Raw genomic sequence first — 6,321 nt, forward strand, 5'->3', positions numbered from 1 at the left:
GCAGTACACCAGTCTTAGGGGAGAACACTACTACTGTGAAGAACAAACCACCCAACCCAGGGCAGACAGCGCTCACTCAAGAGAATGCCAGGCCATGGGGACACCCGCACACAAGTCATGGGAAAGAAATGACCAGCATAATCTCTATTCATGTGTGACAAAAAAAACCACCCTCATCTCCCACGGACAGGTCCCTCACAAGAGTGACAGCCCATAGGGGCTTCAAATAGAGCCAGATGGTTGTTGTGTTTGTGTGTGTGTGTGGGGGGAACCATGGGGAAGGGTACACCCGATACTCCTTTTCTTGCCTTCGGATCTGCAGCCAGGTTTATGCAAAATCATGCCCCCTGCCAAGGGCAGGCAGAGCACTCCGAAAATACATGATCACACTCCGCACACACCCTTCCAGATCATGGCCAAAGGCATCCGCCCCGCTGGCATGCTGACACTTTGCCCAGAGTCTGGCCAAGTAGCTTGCTGGGATCTGCCTCGGAGGCCGAGCAGCAGGGAGGGGCTCCCCTCTCCTGGAACTTGATGGGCCACAGTTTGGCGAATGTCTGAGGCACGATTTGGAGTTGCAAGCTGAAACCTCAGCCACATTTCACTCTGGTTTGCTGTTACGTATGAACTTGTCCAAAGCCTCTGAAACTGGGGTTATACCCAACAGCCTTGGGAGACGGGGATGGGCTGAAGAAACCCATCCCCCATTCTCACAGTCCTCCATTTCACTAGACAGCAAAAGAAAGCAGTTCCAAACCAGCTGCCTGGAGGAATTTGCCAAGAGGCTTCGGGATACTAAGAGGAGCTTCTAGAATACTGGACTGATATTGCTTGAGACTAGGACTGCTGGCATGTGTGCTTTATTTCCACCAGCTCAACATATATATCTGAAAACAGAGTCAGTCTCCAGTACTCTCTCTCTTCCCAAGAAAACAGACCCTGCAAAGCTACTCCCAGAACGACCACTTAGGAAACTACATTTCTCTGCTTAACAGATCCTTTGTCTGCTGAACAGATCTTTTCCCAGTAGAAATATATTTCTAAAGATTCTCATTAGGAATTCATGTAAAAGTGCCTTACATGGAGTCAGACCACAGGCCTAGCTCATACAGAACTGCTTATTTTAACTGGAAGCACTTCTTCAGGGCCTCAGGCAGGTGCCTTTCCTAGTCCTGCTGTGGTCCTTTAACTGCAGAAGCTAGAAATTTAATCTAGGATTTTCCTCAAATGCTTCAACGCATTGCATAAGCACAACTAACCCACATCCCATGCAGATAGGCAATATGAATAGGGAGCATATAATTAATAGAGATCTATCAAATCGTCAAATAGTGTAGCATAAACGTTTTGTTTTGTTGACTAGTCTCAGTCACAGGAGATTTCATGCCACTTAGCACAGATTTTAAATACCTTTCGGAGGAAAATAAGTTCCTTGGTATTGGGTAGGCAGGCCCCATAGGGATATACATTCCACACGTGGTTGTTACTGAAGGAAGTCTTTCATTCATAAAGTCAAGCTTTCAGAGCAGAAATAAAAGGAAGCTGGAATGAAGGCATGTCAACCATGCAGTGCGGCGGGAGGGGGAACAGGCACTTTAGCCCAGGCATGGTTTTAGCATAACGAGAAGTGATGCAACTTTAGCAGCATATGGATACAGATGGGCAGCAGCATTTCAAAGTGGCTGTTTCATAGCTGGAGAAAGAGGGCTGAATCCACTCTTTTTTTTTGTTCAAGCAACTGATGAAGCATGCAACTGGTACACCTACTTCCAATGACGCAATGCTTGGAATTGTGGGGGGGAACAGACTGGGAAAATACCACAAATGTTTACAGTGCAAGTAGCCACACAAAGAATACATTATTTGTGGTGGACAGAGGTATCCTAGAAAGCAAAAAAGCTGGCCCTACCTCAAGAGTCCCACAAGGAAGATAATTACTCTTCAGTCTACAATCCTCTTTATCATATTAAGGTAGAGTTGACAACATTCTCTTGCCCAGATAAGGGACATGAGGAGGGGGCGGGTATGTGGGAGTAATTGGGAGCCTGAGTGGTGTGTGTGTGTTTTTACCACTTTCAACTTAAACTATAAGTTGGATTGCTTCTCTTAAACAAATTGGATTGCTTCTCTTCTGCTTATTGATATAACCATGGTTAGCCAAACTGAACGAGATTCAATTGTTTGTTTTCTGGAGAGAAAAGCCTTGTTAGACAGTAAAGATAGGTTTCACACACAAGCACTATCTAGTAGTCATTGCTTAAATGATTTTCATGATCCTGATACCTGGAGAATGGTACCTCAGCCAATCACTGATGGCTGTTAACGCTTTTGCTAATGTTCCCAGCAGAGGACTGTTGGCAACCCTAAGCCTGAAGGAGACCAGAACCACAGAGTACTCTGGTTAGGGAGGGAGAAGGAAAGGAGTTGGAGGTCATGGCCATGACCTTTATTTCATTACTAGTGAAAATAACTGGTTTGATCTGAGCCATAGGTTCTTCCCATTAGCTGGAAATAAGGGACAAATGCCATCCCATAAGGGACAGGCAGTTTGGGGCTGAAATAAGGAACATTCCTGCTAATAAGGAATTCCCTATCTTAAGTCCTCTCTTAATTGTGAAGAGTACAGCATAATTAAAGGAGCACTAAGGACAGTTTAGCAAATACACTTATGACAGGGTTGATTTGATTTAAATCAAATAGATTTAAATGATGATTTAAATTGTTTCAAAGGAGGACTCAACTTTAATGATTTAAGTCACAATTTAAATCACTAGTCAGGAAGATTCTACTTAATCATCATTTTCCAGTAGAAGTCCATTCCTGTTAGACGGTAAGCAGACACTAAGGGTTTTCACATGCACAGCATAACCTAGGCTAGGGCAGCCCAGCCGGGGTTAGGCTGCACATGTGAAGTGCTGGGAGCGCGGCTGCTCCCGGTGCTGCTCCCACGCCAAGCTGCACTTTCAAACCTGGCATTTAGCTGAGTGGTTCACCCTAACCTGTGGTTCGCGTAAGCTCGGATGGTGATCGTCTGGTCAATCACTGCCGGGTTAAACAGCTTCCTCCTGATATACGAATATGGCGAGTGTTTATATACCACTTTTCAACTGAAGATCCCAAAGCGGTTTGCATAGATATAAATAAATAAAATATAGTGACAGAACTGTACACCCTCTACGACTATTAAGCACCCCTATTAAGCACTACTATTTAGCACTGCTTCCAATACTTTCCCATCTAAATTCACCCCCTCTAGAAGCAACTTGGGCATTTTAAAAAGGCATCAGTCAATCATAGTTACGCTTACATGTTGATCCCTGCTGACTGGGAACCCATTCAGATGATATGCCCACCAACACATGCAAGAAGATTGGGGTCACACTGAGAGTACACCCACCCTGATGTCTCCAGAGGATAACCTGACATGCTTTCAGGGTGTTTAAACAGGTATTGGGAGCGACTGTAGAGGGGCAATTTGGATGAACAGACACCCTCACATGATGAAAGGACACTTGGTGTGTCCCTGACCTTAGCCTGTGTGCCAGCAGGTGTATCGTCCAAACCAGCCATGGCAGAGAGGAACCATTCAAAGTAGTGTTTCTCGTCTATTTAGCAAGCAGAGGGACACTCTCCTTATTCAACTCAGCCTCTTCAGTGGCTGTTTGCGGGTGTCTCCCTTAAGTGTCTTTTTAAGACTGTGGGCCCCTTTGAGGCAGGGAATGATCTTCCATTTTATTTACTATGTAAGCCACAACAAAAGTTAATAAAAATAAATAAATAAATAAATAAATAAATAAATAAATTTGAAGTGTGTGTATTGCGTCCCTCAGAAGCATAAGGGCTTCTGAGGGAAATAATTATTTTCCTCAAGCACCCATTCCCTCTGGGCAGGCAATGAGCCAGAGGAATGGGCATACAATAACAGACTCCCTCTTTCTCATGTTCATTTGCCTGCTCCTCTTCCTCTCTGTTTCAGCCACGTCATGTAATATACAGAAGAGGGGAAGGAGGGAATGATGGCTGGACATACCAAAAGATCACCTGCCGGGGCCTGCCAAGAGAACAGTGCGCCACTACACCTGGGACCTCAGGGGTTAAACGGGCACGCTGCAGCAGGAACCTTTGTAGGCTGCGTGGATAGAAAGAGAATGAGAAGATGGTGGGCAAACAGACATTCAAGCCGAAATAATCAACAAACACACTACATGATGGTTTTCTCCTTTCTGATTGGTAGCTTGCTTTCAATATGCATACAAGGAAGAAGCAAGGGAGGAGTAGGAAGCAAGAACTAGAACAAGAGTGTTTACATCATCTGCCAAGGAGTTTCACCTGATAAAGAGAACAGCATTTCTCCACCTGCTCTGATGACTAGCCTTGGTTTCAACAGAACATACACACAAAAGCTTGTATAAATAAATATGAGAGAGCGAAAGAGAGAGAAAGAATGAGAACGAGCTGGGCAAGGTAGCACTAGCAACAAGGCTCTGTTCATGATACAACTACCTCGTTTCCTGTGACACATGTATAATACGTAGCTTCCTATAAATCTCCATCTCTCATTTTGCTAGAATCCATCCAGCAACAGCACTCCAAACCATGTATGTGAAGCTTTGAACCGATTACCCAGTTCCCATGAGGTTTTTTAAATTTTATTTTAGCATGACAACTGAAATTCTTCCCATTCAGAGATCATGGAGATTTTTCATATCACACAGATGGTGTGCGCGCCCAGCAATGGTAGACGCAAGCTTATTATCCAATAAATTTAATTTGGTTCTGCTAGTGGCCACAAGAATGTGTTCCCAGGTTCAGTTTTTATTGAGTGAACACTATGATTTGCTGCCTTTTTTTTTTTCATTACTAGGAAACTCCCCAACAAGAAGCAAACAACACTTAATACAGGAAAAAGTTTCAAAAGTCCAAGTGATCAAGTTAATGCAGGAGTAACATAATAAATTAATTCATTCAAGCCCTTCTATTGCTACTATAAATCTGAAAGAACACTATCCTTCCTTCGGGCAACAGATAACAACCAGGACAATTTCCCAGGACAATAAACAGTGCCTCAACCTGGTTCACTCCTCTCTTTGCTCAGTCTCACCAACAGCCTCCAGGGCAGCTGGGTTCAACCTTTCTTTGATGAACAAGACCTCACATTCCTGGAACTGCTTTGTGTTCATTTCTTGATCCCACATCTAGATTCAGGGCCAGCTTACCACATGGTAAGGCAGCCTGCCTCAGGTAGCAAATTAAAAGACCAAAATTTGTCAACTATTATTATGGCCATCAGAGCAGTACTGAGTGTGTGTTTGGAGATGTTCTGTCTGAAGCACCAAATAGTGTTGGGTGGTCTCTGCCTGTCTGTACTTCAGTTCCCCTTAACCTGTGCCACATTTTACCCAGTCTCCACTAGAGGCAACAAGAGGACTTACTCATGAATCAATGATATATTACAATACATCAAATGTATTAATAAACACTTTCCATCTGTTTAATTTCTAAAATGAAATATACTGGAACTCAACAGTGCCTACATTTTAACCTTCTAATTCCAGCAGTGTGGGGAGCTGCTTGTGACAGGTAACAATCTGTAACACGATTGTAACATGAGAAAAGTACTCTGTAGATGCTCAGAACGACTCTTTACAGCTATTTCACAAGCTCCAGGAATGAGTGCGGGCAAAATACATTGCAGTGCATAAGCTTTGCCTTAAATGTCACCACCCACAATCTGTCAGTCCTTCTCTCTAGTTTCAGGCGTGTGGAGAGAAAGTCATTCAACACATGCTCAAAGGCACTCTCACTTTCAGCTATTCCAGGAAGAGGTAAAGCATGGTCCATTTAAGTCCTACTTTTCCACCTGCATTTGCTCTCCCACTCTCCTTTTTCTCTTCCAAGGGCCTTATCCTCTCTCCCCCCTTCACAAGCGACTCTCATTCCAGCTCTCTGCTCTGCACTCTTTATCACATCTTCACACGAGATCTAAAATGATGCCAGGATTCGACTCTGGAAGCTGTTTCCAGCAACGAAACTAGTATGTCCTGAAGCATAATGTGATATAACAAGAGCACCTCTAAGCATATGCTGAGCAAGTTTTCCTCAATATAAAGTGATATCATAGTGAAGGGTGTTTCAGGGCAGGGCTTCCAGAAATTACTGAATCCTTGTGCCCCTCTGGATTTGCAAGGGTGCAACCTTCAAACGTAAATAGGGTTGTTGTTATTTTTCTTTACAGAGGTGCTCTCATGATTTCAACAAAAAGCAGAAATTCAACATGTGTAACTTCCCTCATCACTCGATCTTTATCCCAGGAAAAAAGCT

At 43.8% G+C, this 6,321-nt stretch overlaps 1 protein-coding gene across 5 annotated transcripts in view; it reads right to left on the reverse strand.

Moving 5' to 3' along the window:
• Window positions 1-6,321, reverse strand: part of NIPAL1 (NIPA like domain containing 1) — a 55,807-nt gene that overhangs the window by 21,565 nt on the left and 27,921 nt on the right. The gene's annotated exons all lie outside the window — the stretch shown is intronic.

The sequence above is a fragment of the Hemicordylus capensis genome, chromosome 5 (assembly GCF_027244095.1).
Source record: "Hemicordylus capensis ecotype Gifberg chromosome 5, rHemCap1.1.pri, whole genome shotgun sequence".
Lineage (NCBI taxonomy): Eukaryota > Metazoa > Chordata > Lepidosauria > Squamata > Cordylidae > Hemicordylus > Hemicordylus capensis.